At 42.4% G+C, this 25224-nt stretch overlaps 1 long non-coding RNA gene across 1 annotated transcript; it reads right to left on the reverse strand.

Moving 5' to 3' along the window:
• Positions 1-15677: 15677 nt before the first annotated feature.
• On the reverse strand, positions 15678-25059 carry LOC310704473. Its single transcript, XR_014524798.1, has 2 exons — positions 24922-25059; positions 15678-16008 (listed from the first exon to the last, which is right to left on the reverse strand). It is a non-coding gene; the product is annotated as an uncharacterized lncRNA (long non-coding RNA).
• Between the last annotated feature and the right edge of the window lie 165 nt (positions 25060-25224).

The following is a 25224-nucleotide window of genomic DNA, read 5'->3' on the forward strand; positions in this document are numbered from 1 at the left end:
TATGGTGAGGGAGATCAGGAGGAAGAGCTGAGGGACGCCACTGCCTCCCAGCATATGCTTCTGACTCGGCCTGGTGGTAGGACTGGTTTAACTTTCATGTAACTTTTGTTTTATTCCCCAATACGTTTCTTCTGGCAGGATTTTGTGGAGTTTGTGTGTGTGTGTGTTTTGCATGATATTTGGGAGTTTCTCTCCTCTTTCCCCACTTATTGGATGCTTAGTTCAGGTCAGTTATGGAAGCAGTTTCTTTGCCCCACAGATCTGCAGCAGAGTTTCTCCCTATGCCGAGGGAAGGGACAGAAGGGGCAGTCACATAGAAGTTATGTTCTACTGATCTCTGTGGAGCACACTTCCTGGTCACCTTGCATAGAGGCACATCCTGGCCGGTGGGGTACATAAGCACATACAGTGGTACCTCGGGTTATAGATGCTTCAGGTTACAGACGCTTCAGTTACAGACTCCGCTAACCCAGAAATAGTACCTCAGGTTAAGAACTTTGCTTCAGGATGAGAACAGAAAGTGTAGTTCGGCGGCACGGTGGCAGCGGGAAGCCCCATTAGCTAAAGTGGTACCTCAGGTTAAGAACAGTTTCAGGTTAAGAACAGACCTCCAGAACGAATTAAGTTCTTAACCCGAGGTACCACTGTATAACAATTTGCTTCGCTGATATCTGTGGTATGCCATAGTTTAGTTCCTCATGAGTTTTGTGCTTGTAGTGTGCTCTATTACCTGGCTGATGCAGGCTAATCTGGTTAAAAATGTGCTTCCAGTTTCCAGTACTCTATAATAAAAAAAAAAACTTGCACTAGCAAAAATTCTGTTAAAACAAATAGACTGAGCTTTGAGAACTAGGGCTTCAGGCAATAAATGTCAGATACGCGTGTGGTCTAGGACTGGAATAAAATGACTTATTTCCTTTTTAAAAGTCATTACTGTTTTCACATTTCCTTCTCATTCCTTCATGACTTATTGTTTTGCAGCTTGTTTCATGCTTAAGACTAAAATTATGTTCTTCCAGTTAAGCTTATTTAGTGGGTAGGTAATGAATGTTCTTGCAGTTCTTTTTGTAGACATATGCTTCCAATCTCTATTTCACCTGCAGGCACATACGGTTTGATTTGGGGTCAGATGGTTTCTAAAGAGGCCTCTGCTGATCAACATTTATAGCATCTGAACTCTACCAGCATGAGTTTCTAAAATCTGCACTAATGGGAGGGCACTTATTCTTTTATGGTTTCAGAAATGGAGGAGGCAGTTCAGAGAGGCCAATGTGGAGAGAATTTTCTTTCATTAAAAGCATCATGCTGTATCATTTTCCAGTCAAGATCTTATAATCTAGTACAGAAGCAATGGATCATTCGGATTTCACTGGGCTGGAATAATTATTTGCCACTTTGCAGAAATGTCAGCTCTCTTGAAAGGGTTGTTGTTCCTTTTTTGTAACCCAAACACAAAACTGAAGAAAGAACGTATCTTTTGATTTAAGCAATATAAGAAAAGAATAATGATAAATAACCAATGCACAATGACAAATTAGATTTTTCCATCCTATGCCATTGCCTGACCTGCCAGAGACAAAGCAATGACCCCAGGAACTGAGTTTCAACAATCAACATGTTCTAAGGTCCCTTGCTTCCCTTGCTTGCTGGGCAGATTGCAGAAGTAAATGCCATATGTAGATGTTATGAAATTTTAATTATGGAGTGTGTGTTTTTTACTATTTTCATAGTGATTAATATATTTTTCTTAAACATATGAAGTCAGGGTCTGTCAACAATGCTCACCTGATAAACAGTTTGACAAACAAATGCAACTGCTTGAGTTCTGATCCTTGATAGACATTTCTGTCATTACACTTCTTAAAAGAAGAAGAAGAAGAAGAAGAAGAAGAAGAAGAAGAAGAGTTTGGATTTGATATCCCGCCTTTCACTCCCTTTAAGGAGTCTCAAAGCGGCTAACATTCTCCTTTCCCTTCCTCCCCCACAACAAACACTCTGTGAGGTGAGTGGGGCTGAGAGACTTCAGAGAAGTGTGACTGGCCCAAGGTCACCCAGCAGCTGCATGTGGAGGAGCGGAGACGCGAACCCGGTTCCCCAGATTACGTGACTGCCGCTCTTAACCACTACACCACACTGGCTCTCTTAAAACACACACACAAACAGAAATATATACAAAGGAAATATAATAGACAAATAGAAAGAGACTCTACCCAAGTGAAGCTGAAATAAACCCCCCACATATACACCAAGACCCCCTTTCTCCCATTCTTCTTCTTTCCCAACATTATTATGCACACAACACTAACATCTCACTTCAAATGTAAAAAAAGATTCTACAACCTGAAAAAAGAGACAAGGCATGTACTTTTGTAAACCAAGAAAATATTTAATGAAAATATTTTAAAAAACAACAGAAATACATCCCTATTATTCTTGATCAATCAGAAGCAAAGCAAATATAAACTTTGGTCTTTGTTTCCAAGACAAAACGCCACCTCTCTTTAAGAATTACTCTGCCTAGCTAGCTTGTTACATAACCTTATAAAAGTGGTGGGTAGGATGTGGGGGGGTAAATCAATTTCAAAGGGAAAATATTGTAAACTGGAATATGAATTAAGAATGGCTAATGGAACCATGGCTGTGGTTAATCAGGGCAGGGTAAGGCTACTGCCAGAATTGGAAGTGTCCCCAAAGGTAAGGTTCCTTGTTAAACCCTATTTGTGCCAGTCAGAGACAATGACCACAAACGTTTGCCATTTCCTGAGTCCATACCATACTACTAGCCAATCTGCTAAGACCTGGGTATGCACATATGTGACTTCTTGAGCTGAAGCCATGGTGTATCTATTAAGGTGAATGTAAGTGGAACAGTTAGTCTGCAGAACAACCAGCCACTGTACACTGTACACTGTACGCTGTACATTCAGAACAGGATTTAGGGTAGTGTGACCTATCAAAGAAGTCTGCTCCACTATTGAAAAGCTCTCACCTGATGAGAGTTCTTCCTGATGTTTGGTCGGAATCTCCTTTCTTGTTACTTGAAGCATTGGTTTGAGTCCTACCCTCCAGAGCAGGAGAAAACAAGCTTGCTTTATCTTCCATGTGACAGCCCTTTAGATATTTGAAGAAGGCTATCATATTTCCTCTCAGTCTCTTCCTATCCAGGTGAAACATACCCAGCTCCTTCAACTGTTCCTCATAAGGCTTAGTTTCCAGACCCTTGATCATATTGATTGCCCTCCTCCAGCATGTCAAAATCCTTCTTAAATTGTGGCGTCCAGAACTGGAAACAGTAGTCCAAGTGTGGTCTGACCAAGGCAGAATAGAGTGGTACTATTACTTCCCTTGATTGGGACACTGTACCTCTGCTGATGCAACTTAGAATAGCATTACCTTTGTTGTTGCTGCTGCTATATCACACTGTTGACTCATGTTATGCTTCTGATCTACTAAGATCCCTAGATCCTTTTCACATGTACTACTAGCAAGCCTAGCATCCTCATTTTAATTTTGTGTGGCTTGTTATTCCTGCCTAATGTGCACATTTTCTATGAGGCCTGGGGAATGTGCACAATGGCTGCTTGTTATGTACATTAACAGCTCAACTTGCATTCTTCTTAACATATATGGATATAAATTGCAATAGGGCAAGATGCCAACTGGATGCTGCACATTTGCTTGGTGTACTTTTACTAAATGCACAGAGTCTTTTTCACAGTAATATATTGTTTACAATATCCGTGGAACTTCCAGAGGATATTTTTCAGAAGAACAATAACAAAAGTGCCCTCAAGCTAACATAGAGGTTTCACATCCTGCATGAGAAAATCCCTGCAAACATTTCAAAAATGATCTATTTGATTAATTTTCTCCTGATTTCCTATTCATTTGGAAACCAAGGTTAGGACTGTAGCTTTCTGGTTTCTGAATGCAAAACTTGCATTCTCTCTTAAGGGACTTGGTTCAGACTGAATTTCTAATTGGGAATATTAATAGCTTGGCCCTGGTTTTGAAAAGATTATCAATGATTTACTGAGGCTGGAAGGCATTTTCAAATGGCCCCCAACAGAGCTGCTTCCATTTAAAAGTAAATGTTTGATATAAAGGCTAGAATAGATTATTGACTAGCTGCCCATCCATCTTGCATGATATAATAAAATGGGATTCATTTGTCATTTGATTTGAGGAATTTTCGCCATGACCTTTGAGGATAAATCACAATATAATGTCAAAAATCTATTTCCAGCTTTCTCACAAATGAGCAATATAAAACTGGCCTATATGGAAGTAAAGGAAAATATAGAGGTAGAACATATAATGAAACTAGGAAACACCTAACTGATCCATATGCCCCTCATACTCAAATCCAGCTCTGTCCCATCTCTTACATGCCTATACAAACAATGGGTAGTCAGAATTCACTGTGGCTCTCTTCAAAGTAGTTACCTGCACCTTATGACATATTTCTATCCAGGTGGGTCAGGGCACCTTAACAGAACAGCTGCTTTCCTACTTCCTTGGAAGCTATTTGCTGTGAGCAGATCCCACCCCATGTAGATGGGAATTGCTTCCAAATCAGTGTTCATCATCCTTGGGTCCCCAGACAGTGTAGAACTGCAGTGGTGAGGGAAGATGGGAGTTGTAGTCGTAACAACATTTGGGTTATTGGTCAAACACTAAATGATGGGACAGGTGTGCTATTGGTTAAGAAAGGATATCTTTCAACAAGCCTCCTAAAATATTTATCCCAGATGGTATCTGTTGTCATTATGAGCTGTTGCTGTTTTAAAGAGCCAGTGTGGTGTAGTGGTTAAGAGCAGGGGCTCATAATCTGGTGAACTGGGTTTGCTTCCCTGCTCCTCCACATGCAGCTGCTGGGTGATCTTGGGCTAGTCACACTTCTCTGAAGTCTCTCAGCCTCACTCACCTCACAGAGTGTTTGTTGTGTGTGGGGGGGGGGGTAGGGAAAGGAGATTATTAGCCTCTTTGAGACTCCTTAGGGTAGTGATAAAGCGGGATATCAAATCCGAACTCTTCTTTAAACTCCTGCTGTTGTTTTCGACCAAGTTTTACTTCAGAGCAGACCCAATGATATTAGTGAACAAGGCTAAGTTAGGGCCATTCATTTAAATGGCTCTACTCTGAGTAAAACTTAGGTGATTACTATCCTAAATACTCTCTCTCTCACACACACAAACACATCTGGTTTTTTAAAATAAGTTATACATTGTAAATTGCTTTGAGGTGCCTCATGGGGAACAATTAACATATGAAAAAAAATGTCCTTGGTGCAGGATGGCCAGTTAAAATACAATTGCTAGGTTTTTATATCCTATGCTGGCATATATTTCTGCAATAGACCTTAGACAATGATCCCTGTTGTCCAGATCTTCCCATTGACTAAACTGTATAGACCTTTCCTAGTCTCGTAAACTTAAAGTATGAAAAGAATATCCCACTATAAAATGTGTAGTAAGTTCATGAGATTGACATTCTATATATGCTGCTTTATTATGACCTGAGTATGTTCTTTCTTTTTACAACAGTATGATTATTGTCATGAATCCAGCTTCTTATAGCCAATTTTCTCATTTACAGTTCTGTTAATACGCAGTGACAGAATTCCCCCCCAGAAATATGGAACAAGATTAGTAATTAGCCAGCCAATTCTGAAGTGGTGTTAAGTTTTTATTGTTAGAGGTCCCAATTTGCCCTTTCAGCTATTTTTAATACAGTTTCAGTAATGCAGTATTTGACAGCTGAATTCAGATTCCAAGTTATAGTTTTAAGTATCTGGAATAATATCTTAGGCCAATCAGCTCCAGGAGCTCTAACTACATGTTAAACACAAGATCACCTATTAGACACCCAAAAGTAAGATTTGTGTTCAGTTGTTTTATTTTTAAGAATTGGCACTTCAGGAGAGTGAAATTGCAGAAGAAGAAAGCTCTATAGCGGGTTTGGGAGGCCAGTTAACCCATTTCTCCAGTTCAAATCACACCAAACTGCTTGCCTTGGAATCCCACCATCCAGTCAAGCCTCATGTGTCAAATTAACAAAACACACCAATCCTTTACTAATTATATAATTACAACAACCACAAAATAAGTACACAAAATAAAGACACAATAGCCAAGTATGTTTCAAACCCCTTCTTTTTCCTCAAGCTTAACTGTTCCCCAGCCAACATGTAACTTCTAAAATTACCATTCTCTTCTAAAACCTTTGTATTGATTTGTCAGAGGCTACATGTGTGAATGCTGTATGAAGGGTATGGAGCTGTGCAGTGGGATTTGTGTGCCGGTGAGTGGTTGGGTTATGGAAAAGCAGATGGATGTGTTATTTTATCAGCTATGTGATATGATACCTACATGACTGGAGTACATTATGGAGTGTGAGAATGTGCCTTCATCAGGTACAGGGAGCCCTTCTGATGTCATTGGACTCCAGCTCCCATCAACCCCAGCTTAGAATGGCCAATGGTCAGGAAGTTGTAGACCAGTAACTCCAGAGTGCCAGAAGTTATCTATTCCCACTCTAAATGGATGCACGTGAAGAACAGGACCAAGTGCTTTTCTGTTTGCAATGCAGTACGATGAGTGCAAAGACCTAGGCACATTCTCCTCTGCAATTTGATCTTGGGTCTGTGCTTACATAATATGCAACATGGGAGCAGAGGCAAAATGGTACAAATGGTTGAGAGCTAGGGGACAACTGGCCACATGTTTTGTTCCATTAGGTCAAAGCAGTTGATAACCTGTGGGTGGAGTTTTGCGCTGTCCAAGGTCCTGCAGTATTATTAGCGGCAATGTGATTTCTGAGTACATTTTCGGTTCTGCGGACACATAAAATAGACAGCCTAGTTATAAACCACTAAAGGGTGTCATGCAGAAGGATCTAGAATGCGCTATGCGAAAACTGCAGTAGATACTATTTCCATTACAGAGGAGATAATCAGAGGAAACTGTTCAGCCAAGAAGTAATACTGGCTGATATTCTAAGCAGTACTTTAATTACCAGGGCCTATGATAGAGCCTTAAAGAAAGATTGTCAAATGTGCCAGTAGTTAACCATCTCTAGAGGAAAAATAGTGAACATTCCAATTAGCTACCTGGACATTACCGAGGTGAACAGAATATTAAAAGTAAATGCATCAAAGGCATCATGAGGTTGCTTTGGATTATTATTATTTAAACAAGAAATTCCATGAGGAAAGGAGAAAAACTTAGGGCTGCTGTTTATTTTACATAGTGTATTTGAGTACAAGGGGTTGTAGTCAGCTAAGTTCTACTCAGAGAAGACGCATTACAATGAATGGGCCTGAATTAGTTATTTCTATTAAATTCAGTGCTCTGAATATGATGAATGTTGGATGTGACCCAAAGTACAAAATCCTTGTGTCATTGACATATTTAAATGGATACTTTTCTTGGCAAAATATATGAAAATAGTGGACCCAATTGCTTCCTAGTTACCACTTGTATGTCTTCTGCTAGGAAAAGCAGAAATTTAAACCCAAATGGGGATGTGCTCAATGAATGTGTGGTGGATGTATTTTAGTACCAAAAGAACAATTAGGAATAGCCTTGAGGATGAAGGAGAAAAGATTCCTGCTTTAAAATAGTGGTACAGCACTAAAATTTCTGGCAGGATACTTCTCTTGAGGATTTTAGGCAAGAAATGTAACTCAGTCACATAACCACTGACTACAGCTAGCAACTTTTTTTGCAGGGTGGCAGTGGCTAATATTGTAGATTAATCATAGTAAAGAACTAGTAATATGATGGTTTCAGAAAGATCTGTGACACCTACACATGAGTAGAGCATGCTTAGTCATGGCTTGGAGTCCTCACATGAATGATATCAACAAATACAGTGGTACCTCAGGTTACACACGCTTCAGGTTACAGACTCCGCCAACCCAGAAATAGTACCTCTTTGCTTCAGGATGAGAACAGAAAGCGTGTGGTGGCAGCAGGAGGCCCCATTAGCTAAAGTAGTACCTCAGGTTAAGAACAGTTTCAGGTTAAGAATGGACCTCCAGAATGTATTAAGTTCTTAACCCGAGGTACCACTGTATGGTCTAGCACATTAATGGAAAGGTTGACCCAAGAAATGAAAGACAGAAATAATTCAAAAAACACAGTAGACAAATTTCAATTGACTTGGTTCACCTTTATTGCATATGTGGTACACACAAAAACATGCTTGGCAACCACCCCCCATACACTGACATCTGTGGAAAAGCTATACAAGATAAACTCAATGGAAAAAGAGAACAAGGACCATCAACAAAAAAACGACTTTTTCCAATGTCAAATGCTCTTATCTTTTGTTTCTTTGTAATGTGGTTATGTGCTGTTTTATGTTATACCAATATTTACATACCCAAAATGAAATGAAATATTGGGGTGGAGGGGTAGGGGGAGTCACCATTGCTGACTTGAATGTGCAAATTTCCTGAGGTGTGTCTTTCATAGCATCATAGATGTGGAAAGTATTCCAGCCCAGCTCCTTGTTCTCTGCTGGATCTGTAATGCAGGATGCTGCAGCACTGACAGATGGCTGTCCAGATTCCGCTTAAATATCTCTAGGGAATGAGAGTCCACAACCTCCCAAGCAGCCTCTTCCTCTGTCAAAAAGCTCTTACCGTTAGAAAGTTTAATGTTTCACCTCGTTTTGCCCTCTGGCCCTGGAGCTATGGCAGCCCTCAGATACTTGAAGATCACTATTGTGTCTTTTCTTATTTCCATGCTGAAGTGCTATTCCCTTGATAAGAGCTGTTATCTAACAGGTTGGTGTAACTACTTGGGCTGTACACATCTGCCCTGTGACCTCAATTTGGGGGTTCCCAATCAGGCTGACCAGCTGAAGGACAACCTGGGAACCACTAGCCCTGCCCTTGATCAAATTAGTTTGGAGGCTGGACTAATGTTTAATTAGGTTTCTAAAAAGAATCCTGAATTAAACATTTATGAACATATGTCCATGTTACACCACTGAGGCTCCTACCTTGTCCTGGGAAGATGCAGCCAGTGATCAGGGTAGGTCTTAGCCTTTCTACTCAATACCTGGCAGGGGTACCAACTCCTGAGGGTGATGTCAGCCCCCCCCCCATTTTCCTTACAAATTGGCACCTCTGATTTACAAATTGGCACCCTCTTGTAGCAGCCCATGGTTGCCAGTACCAGACTTTTCTAATGCTTGGGCACCTTTAAATATGCCCAGTTTGGCTCCGGCCAGTGTGGTGTAGTGGTTAAGAGTGGTGGACTCATAATCTGGTGAACCAGGTTCGCTTCCCCACTCCTCCACATGCAGCTGCTGGGTGTCCTTGGGCTAGTCACACTTCTCTGAAGTCTCTCAGCCCCACTCACCTCACAGACTGTTTGTTGTGGGGCGCGGGGGGGAGGGGGGAGGGAAAGGAGATTGTTAGCTGCTTTGAGACTCCTTATGGTAGTGATAAAGCGGGATATCAAATCCGAACTCCTCTTCTTCCAGACTCAGCTGTATCCATTGCAGTCTTAGCAGATGCACTGTGTGAAAAATGATGCCCTCCCAAAATATCTTCAAGTAACCCAAGGATTATATTGAGAATAACTTTTACCTCTACTCCTCAAAGACACCGGTTACAACCTGCAGCTATGCTATGGGGGCGGAGACACAAAGTGCTGCTGTAAAGAGATGAACACCTTATCCATTCTCTAGTAATTTCCAGATTAGATTACTGTAGCATGGGGCTGCCTTTGAAGACTATTGGGAAATTGTACATGATCCCAAATACAAGTATCCTAAAACTGGCAGTGCTAACCGGAACTGGCTGTTGGGAACTTGTCTTGGTGGTTCTTCAACATCTTATTTGCCTCCTGTTCCGTTTCTGAGCACATCTCAAGGTGCTGGGGCTTATGTAGTCAAAGAGAGCTCTCATGAAAATAGCTATAGAGCAGGGATGGGGAACCTGTAATCCTCAATATATTTATGGGACTTCAACTCCCATCAGCCCTGATGACTGGCTGTTCTGTCAAGGGCTGGAGCTGGAGCCCAACAACAGGTTGGGGGCTGACAGGTTCCACACTCCTGCCTCAAAGTATCTAGGTGGAGAGTCAAACAGATTTAAAGGAGCATATTGACAATCCTGATGGGAAAAAGGAATAGTCACACCTTTCCCTAAATATCACTGTTGCACACCCAGTTTCTAGTCCTATCTGTGATTTTGTTCAAAGAAAAGTCATGGCAATTCATTATTTCAGTGCAAACATTTCCAAATACAGTCATACCTCGAGTTGAATGTGCTTCGGGATGAGCACGTTCGAGTTGTGCTCTGCGGCAACCCAGAAGTAACGGAGCATGTTACTTCCGGGTTTTGCCGCTCGCGCATGCACAGATGCTCAAAATGACATCAAACACATGCGCAGAAGCGGAGAAACGCAGGTGTGCCGTCGCGTCTTGCGGTCCGTTCGGGATGCAAACGGGGCTCTGGAACGGATCGCGTTCGCATCCCGAGGTACCACTGTATACACCTATTTTATATAATGTAGTCTAATATACACATCTTTGCAAAAGGAGTTCCCCATTTTTGTATGCTATTTTCACAAATATGTGCATTTCTAGGCACACTTTACCCTACTGTATACATATTTGTGCACATTGTTTGACTGGAGAACTGCATTGCAAAATTCAGACATGCACCCATTTCAAAGGATGGCTATGTTTCAGTTCCCACATGGTTTTGAAAGTGCAGATCAGGAAGGTTTGCCTATACAGTGATACCTCGGTTTAAGAACAGTCCTGTTTAAGAACGATTCGGTTTACAAACTCTGCAAAACCGGAAATAGTGTCCCAGTTTGAGAACTTTACCTTGGTCTAAGAATGGAATCCGAATGGTGGAAGGGCACCGGTGGTGGGAGGCCTCATTAGGGAAAGTGCACCTTGGTTTAAGAATGGTTTCGGTTTAAGAACGGACTTCTGGAATGGATTAAGTTCATAAACAGAGGTACTACTGTAGATGTGAACTGAATCAAATTGCCCCCCCCCTTCCTACTTCCAGGCAAGCATGGCTAGGATTGCCACCTTCTTTTTGCTCATGCAAGCCTTTCCTGTTCTCATAACCTTTTCAAGTGTGTTTGCTGATATTGACTGATAATGACCTCTAATTCTGTTATTGTGACATTTGTGTTTCCTAATTACCTGCTAACTACTTTTCATTCTGTACAACAAATGATAAATATGTTTTGCCTCGCAAGCACAACTTCCATTCGCCTTCCTTCCCTTGCAATTTATTCTATACTACTGCAGGCTGAGTTTGTTTACTCTAACACTGTTTTTATTATCCTTGTCCAAGATGACTTTATGATTATGAGTTCCCCTGGAGTCTGCTCTGGGTTCTTTGTTGCTTGCCTGCATTCCCCTGCATTGCTTTAAGTCATAATGCCTCACAATATGCGGCTTCCGAATGGACTGCTGTGTAAACAGTATACATGTTTATTTCTTCTCCTTACAGGGGCTTACCTTGACATTTCTGCTTTAGATGCTGATTCAGTGGCAAAGACCAAACTCAAGCAGATCACAGAAAATAATTATCACCGACGTTCCAGAATGCCGGTTAAGCTCCACAGTACCTGCAGACAAGCCAATTACTTGCCTTTATCTGTTCCTGCTTGAAATACTTTTTGGACTGATCACTGAAGGTGTGCTACGTAAACCCCATGCAGTGGCCATATGTTCAACATCAAAGTTCTGTTAATTTCTTGTTCATTGGTGATGATATTTTACAATCTATTTTAATGAAGATCTTATCCAGGCGATTTGTAAAACTTCGGACTTTTTGTTTATCTTATCCTTGCTCCTTTGGCAGCAATGCTGTTTCCTTTCTGCATGCAATACACGCAGGGGTAGCTTTGCTGAAGTGTGGAGAGAACAGACTCTTTGTCCTCCCGCCTAGAACTCAGCTAACATAACCTAGGCTGCTCAGGTCCTCTGTGATAACACCAATGTGGTAGTAATCCTCTGTGATACCTAGACTAACATTAGGCTAAGCAGCTGTGCTCGTCCTGCCTCACTTTGAGGAAATGGCTGCTCCAACATAGTTAACTGGGAAGAAAAGAGCATGTTCGTAGTGTGTTTCATTGAGACCAAAATATAAGCAACACATAGCAGGGGCATTCCTGTTGGGTTCTCCGCACGGCCAAGCTGATAAAGCTCATTCCCCCCCCCCCCGAGCCTTCAGAGTCACCTCCCAATAATTAATTGATGACCTCGAGCCTTTGATGAGGCTCCAAGGCACATCCTCCCAGCAGAGCATTAAAACAGCATACGGAAATGATGAGATTTATGGCTACATTTTAAAAGAGTTTTATTTCTAAACTATGCAGAACAGAAAAGACATCCTCTCTCTATGAAAGCAGAGAGCAACTGAACAAAGGAACAAAGGAAACAGGAAACCACTAACGTCACATCCCGTCTCCCTTCCCTTGAGACTCCAATAGTATGGAATGTAAACAGAGTCCTGTGACTCCACACAGCTACCCAGTGATAAGAACAGAAACTAACAGTTCTGAGGTGGGGGACGGTCCACCCCGGGTGCCATTCCAAAGGGGGTGACAAAATGCTGACCCCCGATTGGCGGCACCACCGGGGCACACGCCCCGCCCCCTGGGATACGCGCCATTCCCCCTGGGACAAGCGCTGCTCTGGGTACCGGAGCAGGTTGCTTCGCCCCTGATACATAGTCGCCTTTGATGCGGCTCTGTGAATCTTGGAACCTGTCAAGCCTTTCTCATTCCAATCTTAGTCAAATCCAGACATTTCAAACAAGAGTTAATGGCATTCCTATGCAGAGATAACAAAGGGGCATCTTTATGTGGTCTCCAAGAATTAACTCTACAAATTCTTTGTGAATCGAATTGTTGGTAATAAATAGCCGAGTGTTAAAAAAGTGACAGATGGGTTAGAGTGGCTAAAAGGGAGACCGTATAGACTTGGAAATCTTGTGCCCTTTCATATATTAGATGCTGTGTAATAAAACTTCTATATTTAGGCTTGGTATGATTCAGATGTAGTGAGAAAGGATGCCTTGCACTCTGTAAAGCGCAGTGGTGAGCAAAGGTTCCATATATACTCATGCTTCTTCCTCCTCTTTTGCACTTATGAGGGGGAAATAAAGCTTTCGCTAACATTTTTTAAGAATCTTAGTTCTTTGTGATGTCCAAACTTGGGGAAATGTGGTTTGCTTAGTGAGAACTAAGGATATGTCAACATAACTCAGGTTTGATATTCATTTGTACTTCCATCTGGTATTTTCCATTCCTCTGCAACTGATTTATTTTGTGCAAGTCTTTCTTTCATCTTTTCACCCACATATGTATCTCATAATGCACAATAGACACACATATCTTGCCTATCAACATATATTTACAAATCAGTTACCTTCCCTGTGTGCTCCTTTCAAAGTTAACTGATTTTGCTGCTCATCTTTTGCAGCAAAAACAACGCAGAGCCTTGTGGTACCTTTAAGACAAAGTTAATGAAGTGGCTAAAGGCCCGCCACAATTCTAGCCATGTCCATTCAGAAGTCCCATTTAATTCAGTGGGGCTTATGCCCAAGGAAGGGGGGGGGTTAGGATTGCAACTTGTTATGCCATTCTGTATTCTCCCCCATCAGTGGTGAATCAGGGAGGGACAATTTAACATTGTGTGGGTCTTTCATTGTTTTTGTCCTGGATTGTATGCATTAGTTGTTATGCTATTTAGTCACATTTTTTTTTTATTCTAACTTTTATTTCATGAATGTGTGTTTTATTCATAAAATAGATTTGGGTGCCTGCTGAAACATAACACCAAAGCTGATTTATGTTTTAAATATTGAGATTGTCTGAGAGTGGGGTAAGATTTAAAACAAAGATTGACAGGTTGGAAGTGAATCCAGTGAATCCACTGAGGAGCATAGGTAACAGAAGAGATAATTTCTTTCCATGTGAAAAGAACAAGAATGAATGATATATTTCATGGGTTTTTAAAATTCACAGCAGGAAGCAGATTAGGGCTGCAATCGTAACTCTCTTTTTGTGTGTGTGTTGTTAGGATATTTCCATTCCACCTTAAAAGGGAGCAGGCTTTGTGAGTCAGAGAGTCTGCGCATGTCCTGTTCACAGGATGTTAATGTTTCTATTGCTTTCGTTCTCTCTGTCGGAGACACTGACGCAGGCAGTCATGTCTTTCTTTGTTCTGATCAACACTGAATAAAACTTGTAAATAATGCTCTCCTGAGTGCGACTTCCGCTGTGCATTATCTGCTGACAGAGTGTGCATGAGCTCTAGAATGTGGCAAGATATTTTCTAGAAACTCATGTCGCTAATTGCAGATACTGCGTGCCTACGGGAGATCGATGGATCGTCCGGCAGATGGCTTGGGGCCATGATGGACTTTATCTCCCTGGCAGTATCCCAACATGTGTGTGTGTGGGGGGGGCAAGCAATGGGTCTTCTAAATACATATTGTTAATATTTCAGGCTGAACACATATAGGGTGCTTATAGCAATGAAACAACTTATACAAAGTCAACAAACAGCACTTCAGAAAAAAAACCCACAAACCCAATGCACCTGTTGGGAGAGCAGCATTGGTACACCAATGAATATGTAAATATCATACATTGCAAAGCAATTAATGTATCTATTTACATAAAATGTGTGCATGTTAAAAACCTGTTTGCTGCAAAGAACTAAAGCAAAAAGTGTGTACATCAAAAGTCTGTGCCATGGTGGGGATTTAATGGGTAGACAGAAGGAAATCTGTTTGACAGTTCGTTTTCAAATGATTCCTCTGACATCCCTAGTGAGAACAAGCCATAATCAAGCTCCGGCTTCAGCTATTGGCTTGTTCTGAAACCATAGTTTAAACAAACCACAGTTCCCCAAGTACGGCCATCATCCCCAAGCATGGTTCTGAACTTCTCTTGGCTGTGAAAAAGGAGGGGAGAAGCAGTAAGAGAGGAGGCATGAAGGTGCAAGTCCAAAGCTCTTTATACATCATTCGCATAGCGGGGAAACATGGTTTTCCACTGTATCTAAATCAGTCTTAGCATCTAAGGAATATATATACAATCAAAAGCCTTAGATAAATTAAATGGTGTGTGGATAAGTGGCTTTTCTACCTATTCACTAAACCTTCGTATTGATTCAGATTTCTTCTTTTCTTTTGCTATTATTTTCAGTTTTCTTTTACTTTCATACTGATTGTTGCATTTTATCATACATTGCATGTGGAATTAAAATACTGATTTATTTATTTTTTAAGCATGAAAAGTCCTCTGTGCTGTGTTGATCCTTTTGTTTTAATCTTTTCATGTCCTGCTATTTCTCCTTTTGTATAGAAATTAACACTGTTTCCTGCTAAAAACAATGAGATCATCAAAAACATCTTATTAGGCTTTATCATGCCCATTATGCACAATGCTCCAAATAACATACTGAGACGCTAATCCACTGGCCTTTCAGCTAAACGGCTACTCCAATAATCACCTTGAGGCAATGCTGACTTAACACCATAATTATAAGGAATCAAAGAATGATTACAAGCCTTTCCCTCTCTCTAATTTCCTATCCTCAATTCCCTTGTCTGCACTTCTGTTTTCCTCTAGAGCTCACTGCCGGTGCTCAATAATATCCGTTTGTACCAGAAAAAGGATGAAATACTTATTCATGCTACTGAATGATCAACATCTCTGCACAACAGTTTGATGGCCAATTATCTTGGCTCAGACCCATTTTTTAAAAAAAGCAGTAAATGTTAATTATGACTTCTCTGGCAAGTGCTCCTCATAAGATTCAATTCCTGAGCAGCCAAGAATAATGAAGGATGAAATTCTCCACACTGTACTGCAGCAGTCTTCCAAAAGAAAGTAATCTCAATCCAGGATGGGGGTTCTTTTCCAAGAAGCAAGCAGAGCTCCTCGCAGGATCAGGAGCCCAGCGAGTCTGACTTCTGCATGTATAGATGCCATTTAGGGGTGCCTGTTGATGACGAACAAAAAATGAATTGGTGAACAGATGATTGATGTGATGATCTATAACAGAATAAGCCACACACTGCAGGAGGTATAGAGGAGACTGAATGCACATTCCTCTTTCCAGCTCTGTTCTACATCAAAGAGAGGGGAGATTCAAATCTCCAATGCTTTTCAAAGAGCTGGTCAGCGCTGGCAAATCTGACAGCAACAAGCATCCCTTGGACAGGTAGGCAGATGTAGATTTGTGCTCACAGCTGCTCATGCCCACTCTACTGTTTTGCACGTGGATTTTCTGCATCAAGGCAAATGCTCTTTGTACAGACTTCTGCCTGAATGCTATGAAACATTAGCAAGTCGCTCCAACTTTCCTCAGTGAAAGAAGCACCCTCAACCCCTCTTCTCGCTTCGACCATTAAAAAAAGCAAGGAAGTTATGAAACATGACCAAGTGAAAATTTGCACAAAGCTAAAAGCAGGATTGCCAACTTGAATAAAATATTGTGGGGGCCCAGGTAAGCCTCGCCCCACATAAACGAAAACATGATGCAGTGCACCCCCACCATTTGAATGGGAATACCCATTAACTTTCTGGGGACTCGGCCCCCTGAAATATTTTATTGTGGTTGGCTCCTGTGGCAAATTGGAAGCATAGAGGACTCAGCTTCATTAGTCAAAAAGCAACGCTTTTAATATGTTATAAACATGCAACACCAGATGGCACCAGAGAGAAAATAAAAATAAAAATCTGAGTGATTTTTACATAGCGTTTTTTCTTTTGTTATAATGATTTAATGGTTGATTTATTTATAGTGGTTTTTTCCCCTGTGTGAAGAGCCAACCAGAGTTGAAGAGAGCAGAACACTATCTAGGCTAGTTGCCTACTTCAAGTCTTTTCACCCAGGGCTCCCTTCTCCTCCTCACAGATCGATCCAAGCAGATCACAATGTGCTGGAATCATAGTGTAAGTGGAAGACATTTACAGAACAAGTACAAGAGAAGAAAAACGCTATGGCGCTATGTTGAGAAAGCTCTACAATCCAAATAAAATAAAATAAAATATGGAGTATCTATTAAAGTAACATACATACATGCTTTTATTTATATGCCTCCTTTCCACAGTTCAAAACATGCTCAAGGCGGCTTGCAACATGAAAAGAGCGCATGGGATGCTCTCCCCCTCTCCTCCCTCCATTCCCTTCCTGAATCTGTTCTAGAGAATCTGTTCTTCAACACTCTGGAACAGATCTGGGGAGTCTGTAGGGGTGTTGCGGGGGCGAGGGAAGAAGTCCCATTGTGCAAGTGGAAATCCTTACACTGATGGGACATGGTGACTGACTATTTCTCATATACTCCCCCATTTTGGGGGAATTTTAATTTGAAGAAATGCTATTTTTAAGCAGAAAAAATAGCATGGGGAAAGGATTACACTCCCTCTCCCCTGGTGCGGGGGTCCTAATCTGATTCAGGCCTCTAAACCAACAGGTCATCTTAATCACAGCTCTGCCACATCACAACTAGTTTGGCCCCGGAAGACCAGGGATGTGAAATCAGTAAACTCCTGGACTTCTTTTAAAGCTTTGCTAAGACTTACGGCTGAGAGAAAAGCTGACTATTGTGGGATGGGGAGTAGAGGGTGGAACCCTGAAGGCTAAGAAAGCAGAAAAGCTCAAATTAATCATGAATGTGTTTATTTTAAAGAAAATCATTATCTTACGACCGATTTGTGATTGAGTTTCTTTTAACTCATCTAATGGCCTTTAAGAATCAAATCCTTGTGTTGGTAGCAAAACGATTGTCTGAGTGATTCATCCAGATGCAGTGAAACATTTGAAACACTGTAGAGGCAAGCAATTTCAGGGCAGGGGGAGAGTCAGTGATGTAATTAATTACAGCTAATTATGATTTGCATTGCTATTCAAGCCATGGAGCATTAATCTTTATAATAGTGGGGGAATCATTTTGAAGAAAACAGGTACCGTATCTGTTGGTAAGTAAACACTGCTGACATTCAAAATCTTTTTTGTAAACCGCTTCAATGTTTTTATACAAGTGTTGAATTAATTTTATGGAATCAACAAACAAACAAACAAACAAACAAACAAACAAGTGGTGGTTACTTACTGATGGGGAATGAAGAAGAAGAAGAAGAAGAGTTTGGATTTGATATCCCGCCTTTCACTCCCTTTAAGGAGTCTCAAAGCGGCTAACATTCTCCTTTCCCTTCCTCCCCCACAACAAACACTCTGTGAGATGAGTGGGGCTGAGAGACTTCAAAAAAGTGTGACTGGCCCAAGGTCACCCAGCAGCCGCATGTGGAGGAGCGGAGACGCGAACCCGGTTCCCCAGATTACGAGACTACCGCTCTTAACCACTACACCACACTGGCTCTCCCTTGGGGAAAAGGTGATGCTGGAAGCATGCAACCTACATTGCACAGGGATTGTTCAAACTGCAACCCAGCTGTGACATACATTATGTTGCTCTGCCTATTACGACCAACTGTGGAGATTCAGTCTAGTGTTAATTTCAATTACACCATCATTACTTTCTTGTCAAAGTTTTTACAAAATGGAATTATTTATATTAGTGGTACTTCAGTAGGCTTCCTTGTCTTCAATACCTAAAGAGAATGTATTATTTGTCTTTCTTGGGGAGAACTTTAATGTACAGTGGTACCTCGGGTTAAGAACTTAATTCATTCCGGTGGTCCGTACTTAACCTGAAACTGTTCTTAACCTGAAGCACCATTTTAGCTAATGGGGCCTCCCACTGCCGCCGTGCCACCAGAACACGATTTCTGTTCTCATCCTGAAGCAAAGTTCTTAACCTGAAGCACTATTTCTGGGTTAGCAGAGTCTGTAACCTGAAGCGTATGTAACCTGAGGTACCACTGTACTTATTGTATCTTCAGAGAACACCACCCATAAAGGAATACATAAGAATATTACCAGAAAATATTTGAACAAGTGATCCATTAGTTAATCCAAATATGCGTTTGCCTCGCCCAAGTTTCAATTTGCACCACTTCTTTGAAAGAAATTTCCCACTGTCTACACCAGAGATGGGGAAATTGGGGTCCTCCAGACGTTGCTGAACTACAATTCCATACCCTTCAACTGTCCTGATTTAACCAGGATATCCTGGAATTACAGAAGCCATCCTGGCTTCTGATTGGATCCCAGGGTGTCTCATTTTGGCTCCTGAGCTCTGGTGCGAGTCAGCTGGCTTGAACCAGAGCACAGAACCAAAAAGACGTGTATTTTCACAGGGTGGGGGAGGGGGCCCGAATGAAAAGGGGAATGGCCTCTATCAAGGTGTCTGGTGGAAGCAGAGGCCACTGAGGTGGGTGGATGTATCTGCAGAGAAGGTGGGGAGGCGTTGGTGAGGGGAGTGATTTTAAGTGTGTCAAGGAGCTGGGTTGTGTACAATTTTCATCAGTGGGATGTTGGAGGGTATGCAATTCCCTGCAATCATCGCTGACCGCTAGCTATGCTGGGGCTGTTAGGAGTTGCAGTATAACAACTATGGAGGTCCGTAGGTCCCCCATTCCTGATGTATATCTATTTGCATGATGGAATGCATGCGTGTATCATATGCGCACACTGGTGGAAACCATGGCTAACTGGGGCTTCTTTCCATGCGTACATGTGGCTACTGGGCCATGTACATACACCACATGTGGCAATGTACATTTTTAAAATTATTGAGAGGTTGCTACACTCCCTTTCACCAAAAATGACCACAAGGTGGTTTGAAACAAGGCCACATAAAACTTAATAAGTAAGAACATGAAGAAAAAGTCTCATAAAAGACATAAAGAGCATAATTGGCAGCATTATAATGTTTTTAAAAATGACCTGATCAGCCTCTCAAAGCCTAACAAAAAGTTGATTTTTTAAACTGGATGTCTAAATGTATATAAAGTTGGAACAAGACACATTTCAGAGAGGAGTTCATTCCATAGACACAGCCTAAGGCTGGTGCAGCTGGGAGAATTTTCCTGTCAGACAATCGTATAGACGGTCGCAAGTCATACTGAGGGTGTTTATTTTAGTGGTGCTACCAATTTTTCCCTGTGGAAAAAAGCAGACCCATCTTTTTTCTACACTGCCTGTTTAAAAAAGCAGTCTTGTCTTGTTGTTAGAGTTTTATTTAAGCCCCTCGAAAAGAAAGAACATTATTGATAGGTGTATTTATTGCAGTTGTCTAGGAATTTATTTGAGAATTATGATCAGTCTGATCCCTGCACAGAAAATGGTAACAGCTTTGCAAAAGCCAGACATCAGCCTGGGCCTTCATATTGGCCGATAGGTATTGACAGGACTAGCACCAGACAAGCTTGATTCACTTTGTTCAGGCCTTTGCTTCTCAGTGAAGCATGCTGGACTGTCAGCACACCATTCATCACAGTTACGGGTGTCAGCCACAGTAGATGAAGTAGCAGCTGCCACAGCATCAGCACGGGGGTTGGGGGGTGAGGAAAGCCAGTTTTCAAAATGGCGAATAGGACAGGATGTAAAAGAGATCTGGCAGGGGAGAGGGGAACCTGGGGATGTCAGAAACTCCAAGTCTCTCTGCTTTCCAGGGACAGTTCCAGATTTATAGAAGCCATCCAAGTTTCTGATTTGATCCCAGAATGTCCTGCTTTTCCTTAGGACGCCCCTATTTTCATTGGAGAAATGTTGGATGTTATGGAGTTATGTGAGACTCCCAAGCCAAGGACATAAGTAACTATACAACCTTTAGAAGACATCGGAACGCAGTCCTATATAGGGAAGCTTTTTTTTAATGTTTCGTGTTTTATTATGTTTTTATATATGTTTGAAGCCGATCAGAGTGGCTAGCGCAACCCACTCAGATGGACGGGATATAATAATAATAATAATAATAATAATAATAATAATAATAATAATGGAAGTCCCTATTTTCATTGGATAAATGTTGGAGGGTATGGGATGTGTGTGTGTGTGTGGAAACAAAAGAACAATAACAGGATAGGAGAATACAGGGCCAGCCCAAGACATTTTGCAGCCTGAGGCATCGCAGCATCAATGCTGCCCTCCACTGTGCTCATGGTGCATAGAAGTGCTCAGGGCTGCTCAAGTTGAAGCCAAAAATTCATCAGTACCTTCCCCTCACACTTCTTGGCAATGAAAAGCAACAACAAATTAAATAGCTAACATTTTGCCTCCCTTTCATGACACTCAAACTCTGTTGCCTCAGACACCTGCCTCACTCTGCCTAATGGTAGGCCTGAATACAAGCCACTAAGCTACACGGCAAGGATCCTCAACCTGTCAGGATATATAAACTGCTAATTTAGTAATGTAGGAAGCTTCCTTGTGTCAGGGTGCACTATTTTTGCTTCTTAGCTGTGTATTATGTACTCTGGCTAGCTGTGGCTCTCCAGGGTTTCTTAGGCCACATTCCCACCATACATTTAAATCTATTTATTGCATTCATATCCCACTTTTTCCTCCAAGGAGCTCAAGGTGGCACACATGGTCCCCCCCTTCCTTGTCTACTTCATACAATAACCCTGTGAGGTATGTTAGGCTGAGAGGCAGTGACTGACAGAGAAGTCACTCAGTGAGTTTCATGGCCAAGTGGGGATTTGAACTCTGGGCTTCCAGGTCCTAGTCCAACATTCTAACTACTACACCACACTGGCTCTCACATTTCCAGACTGGTTAACTATCAACCCCTCTTCACAGGGAACTCTGGGAACTGTAACTCTGGAAGGGGAAGGGGGATCTCCAAACAACTCTCAGCCCCCTGAACAAACTACTACATAATTCTTTTGAAGAAGTCATGATTGCTTAAAAGTGGTCTCAGACTGCTTTAAATGTATGATGTGAATGTGTAAGAGAGAAGCCTTCCTTATCAGATGCAGCCGTCAGCAGCTTCAAAACAGTCTTTAAGACATTTCTTCTTAAGTTGGAGAAGTTGGTATTCTCAGTGCTATTTTTATAGAAAAAGAGATGCTGGAGCTCACCATGAACACCTCCCTCATTGTCTTAGAATGACAATGGCACCCAGTGGCGTAGCGTGGGGGGTGCCAGGGGTGCCAGCCGCACCGGGCGCAACATTTTGGGGGGCGCGTTTGGCCGGCCCCCCTCAAGGAAGCGGGAACGTCTCCAAGGCACAGCGCGCCGTTGGTAGAGGAAAAAAGCTGCGCAGCAGCAGCAGCAAGGCACAGCGTGCCGTCGGTAGAGGAAAAAAGCCGAGCAGCAGCAACAGCAGCAAAGTCGGGAGGAGGAGGAGGTGGAGCGAGCCTGCTAATTCCTTGCAAAGTCGGGAGGAGGAGGAGGTGGAGCGAGCCTGCTAAGAATTCCTCGCAGCTGGCCATCCAACCTCCAGCGAAGGAGGGCCCCGCTCCACCTTCCGAGGGAGCCTGCTAGGACCCCCGGCTCCCTGCAGGTGGCTCACAACCCCCGCTAGCCCGGCCGGGGCTCGGGGAGGATAGGAGCCGCCTGCTGGGCTGGCACAGCTGCGTGTGAAGGCGCGGAGGGAGGCGCTCCCAGGGCTGCCGGCGGCCTTTCCCCGCACGCGAAGGAGCAAGGGCGGCGGCGGCGAGGCTGCGCAACAGCCGCTGCGTGAGAACGAGCCCTTGCCCAGCCCGGGGGACGATCCGGAGGCCCTCTCCGAGCGCGTCGCGTGTAGCCAGCCAGCCTGCCAGCCTGCCTGCCAGGGTGGAGCAAAGCGGCGGAGTGGGGAGAGGTTGCCCTTCTTCGCACGCAACCCCCCCCCCCGCGTCACGGGTTAGGGGGCGCAAATCCACGGGTTAGGGGGCGCAAATTACTTGCCTTGCCCCGGGTGCTGACAAGCCACGCTACGCCACTGATGGCACCAACCTGGGAGGTGCTGGAACTGAATTCCAGTGGGGGAAAAAAGCCCTGGGTGTTGTTATTTAATTTATATTTATATGTATAATGCCAAAACAGGCTTCTAAAGGGTTTATAAAATACAAAACCCAGTTACATATTGGACTGGAGAGGAGATCCATTTAGTAAGTAAAACATGGGAAAGACGCATCTCTCTTGTATCATTTGTTTCATATGCTGCACAGATTTCCGGCAGCCTAGATTTTTCAGGGGTGTTTGTGTGTTTGCTTAATCTTATTCGAAAAGCAGCCATACAGGGCCTTGATTAGATTCCATTGGCCTAAGGTTAGAAAGAACCTTCTGCTTTTCCCCATGGCATGGTTGCCTATTTACTCATGCTTGGCTTTTACTATTCCAGCCACCTCATGGGTATTGGCATTTCTTGTTTTGAATGTATGGAGGCAGTTTATTATTACCGTGATTAGTTTTCTGGGATTGACTCCCTGGCAAAGTGGGATTATATATGTGTTGCTTGCACCACAATGTCACAAACAATCAGTCTACGAAAGAGACAGGCAGCGAGGCGCACAAGTGTGCCTCCAAATCAAACAGCTGTGGACTCAGCACAACAGCTTCAGAAGAAAGATGCTGCAGGCCGCATACTCAGCCAGACATGTGAGTTCCCTTAATAGTTTGTTGCTGAAGAAAATTACGGTGGCATTGGGGAAACCATTGTTGAAATGGATACCGCTTAGGGATGCTTGAGGAATTCGATTATTTGTGAATTCCGATATGATCTGCACCTCCCAGGCTAATGTGTGGATCAGGATATCTCTGCCCATCACATGTCTTTCACTTCCTCATGTGTAGTTTGAGAGAATATGTTTTAAATAGTCTTTAAATGTGATTATCCTGTGTAGATTATGATACTGCCCCCCCAAAATTTAATGGTACAATGAGATGGAGTGGACTCAAGAGTGAATACATGTGAAAATGATGTGGAACACAAGTCCCTTGGACTGCTATAAATAATACTGTAATTGATATACTCAACTGGAAACATAGGACCACTTCATATTTCCTCCCCCCCCCCATATGTGGGAAATTTGTTTCAACAAAAGAAAATGGTCACTTGCAAAGTGACCCATGAAACATAATCTCATGTAAGTTTTCTTGGAGTTAGTTTCTATTATGTCCAATGTGCCTTGCTGTGTAGAAAGTGAGTCCAGGACTGCTGCCTTGGGAAGCCATATGTCTGGACAGATATGCAACACAGGGTTATTGTGCCTCACCATCATATCACAGATGAATGAAACAGCCATGAAATGGCATTGGGTTGTCTCCAAAGCAGTGCCAGGAGAGTTCTGCTGGTGCAGCAACACTTCCATTTCCTTTCCTCTCTCTCTGCCGGCTCCCCAACCCTCCAGATTTTGAGAATGTAGAGGGTGTTGCAAGGAAGAGGAGAGGAGGGTAACCTTCAGTTCTGCTAGCATAGGAACAGGAGAGTTGGATACCACCCTTTGTTCTCAGAAATCCTCCTAAAAATTCCTCCCTTGGGATAATTTTGTATATTAAATATCTGGTACTGAAATATTTGATTGAATGCTTGTTATTGAACACATTGTACCTTCAAAGTTAAAGAAGCTTTTTTACTGTAAAATAGCATAAGTATTCATAGGCGACAGGCTACTTCATCAGATGCTGAACTGGAACATCTGATAAAGTAGGCTGTCACTTGCATAGGCTTATGCCATTTTACAATATGAAGCTTCTAAAAAGTTAGACTCAAGGTGCCATCCGGCATGTCTTTATCTTTATTATAGAAGACTAACATAGCTTTCACAATATAAAATATTTGATGTCGAAAACTCTCCGGAAATCCTTTAGTTGCTCAAACACATGCCAAGGACTGTATTCAAGATGTTTGGTCTACTTATTTCACATCCAATAATATCCAATCTCAATATTTATTTGGATTTGAAGGAGATGCATAAGCTTTTGGGAAGGTGCAAGGGAGTAACGAAACAGCAATATGATGAAGCTTACAGATGTATACAATAATGGCTTTGCAGCACAACATTAGTCAATACATACCTAGGTGTGAAATAGCACAGAGTAGTTTTGAATTGTCTACCTTCATGGAACATTTCCCACACTGAATTGTCTGCCAATTACCGGTAGCTTTGAGCATCTGGCACAGAATGACACACCTGTGCACCACAGAAGATGCTGAGAGGCATGTCCTAGAGGGCACATTCAGCTCATGGCATTGTGAAATCATCTTACCACCACACATTATGCACCAGGGCAACTATTGTGTGCAGCATGCTTGTGGCCAGTATCTGTTAAAGTATTTGCCACAGGGACCTAACTCAGTGGTCAGAGAACTCTCCTCCA

Source organism: Podarcis liolepis, assembly GCF_965112155.1.
Source record: "Podarcis liolepis genome assembly, chromosome: 3".
Lineage (NCBI taxonomy): Eukaryota > Metazoa > Chordata > Lepidosauria > Squamata > Lacertidae > Podarcis > Podarcis liolepis.